Source organism: Babylonia areolata, chromosome 19 (assembly GCF_041734735.1).
Source record: "Babylonia areolata isolate BAREFJ2019XMU chromosome 19, ASM4173473v1, whole genome shotgun sequence".
Taxonomy (NCBI): Eukaryota; Metazoa; Mollusca; class Gastropoda; order Neogastropoda; family Buccinidae; genus Babylonia; species Babylonia areolata.
Genome location: NC_134894.1, coordinates 5,991,829 through 5,993,719, shown reverse-complemented (window position 1 = coordinate 5,993,719; position 1,891 = coordinate 5,991,829).

Below are 1,891 nucleotides of genomic sequence, written 5' to 3'. Positions count from 1 at the left end.
AAGTGCATATGCTTTAGTAACGTGACAATTGAGCATATAATTTTTTACTGTTGCTTGATGAAGCCTTATGTACACGAAAGTGTGTCTTCACAAGTGACTGAGAACGTTTGATGTTTTTGACTTTTTGCATTCATTATCAGTTGTTTCGCTTGTCAGTTTAACAACTTCTCTTTTACGAAGTCCTTTAAGTAATTTCCTGTAATTGTATTTAGATTTTTTTTTTTCATTTTTTTTAGATTTCACCCACATTTCACCCTCATTTGCCCAGTTTCCCCCAACCCTCCATTCATTCACATCTCCCACCCCTTCTAACCGATAATACTCAAATGTATTCATAAATACTTTAACAAAATGTCTTCAATCACCGATATGTGTGACGGGACATGAAACAAATTCCTCCTCTTGGTGACATAACAAAGTGTGTTGTCGAAGAGGAGTGGGTTTACTGATGTATGCATAATTTCGTTTTGTAGGCTTACGTGATGTTCTGTTGTTGTTGTTGTTGGGGTTTTTTTGTTCTTGTTGCTGTTGTTTCGTTATTTATTAATATATATATATATATATATATATATATATATATATATATAGTAATTGTGGAAGCCTTCTTCGTTTGGCTCTCAAGGCCTGACAGTTGAGTTGGTTTTTCATGAATGTCAGGCATCTGCTCTTCTTCATTTTTTCTCTTTCTCTCTCTCTCTCTCTTTTTTTTTTTTTTTTTTAAGATGTGGTGTAGTGTACATAGATCAGCCCACATTCTCTGACACTTCGTTGAAACTAAGACTGAAACTTAGATTTTAAGAAAAATCGACTATTGTTTCATTCAGTTTTATATTGTTTTCATAATTTCCCCCCTAACAGGTCATAGGGGTGGCATATATATCTCATCCAGACTCCAGACAGATTCAACGTAATGAAAAACTCACTCCCAACCTCTCTCTCCACTCCCCCCCCCCCCCCCCTTCTCTCTCTCCGTCCTGTCTCAAACACACACACACACACACACACACACACACACACACACAAACTACATGCGTGCTTGTCTACCAAAACACGGTATATCCTAACGTCCACCATCTATTTCCAACCATTCCAGCTCCTGTCATTTTATCACCAAACACACGCTGGCCCGAAGATATATCTTGTCGTCTCCTCCATTGCTTACTTTACACACACACACACACACACACACACACACCACAAACACACACACACACACACACACACACACACACACACACACACATACACCACACACACACACACACACACACACACACACACACACACACGAAAAAACAAACAAAGCCAACAACAAACAAACAGCAACAACCCTCCTGCATTAATCGGTAAATTCGTGTCACTGCCGAGGTCAATTTTAATCAGTGTTGACAAAGCGTGCCCTCAAGAGTGCTCCCGTCAGCCCTGAAATGATTGCGCTCATGTTTCCGAAGAACGATCTTGGCGAGGTTTTCTGTTGAAACTGTCACGTCCTTGTATCGATCTGTGTCTGCGAAAACCGTCCGGGGTCGAAATTGAAGAAGGAGCTGTATTAATTAGACTGGCTGGCCTCACCTTCGCCCTTGTTGTGAGCAATATGTCTGTCTGTGTCAGAAAAAAACAGGCCGTCCGTATACCGTATAAAGTATAGTATAGTCGAAGTGGAGCGATGGCTTTAAGGTAACTCGTCCGCCAAGGAAGCGAGATAATCTGAGGGTACAGGATCGAATCCTACGCTCGCCAGAATTTCTCCCCCAGCAACAAGTGGAGTGATGGCCTAGAGGTAACGCGTCCGCCTAGGAAGCGAGAGAATCTGAACGCGTTGGTTCGAATCACGGCTCAGCCGCCGATAATTTCTCCCCCTCCACTAGACCTTGAGTGGTGGTCAGGACGC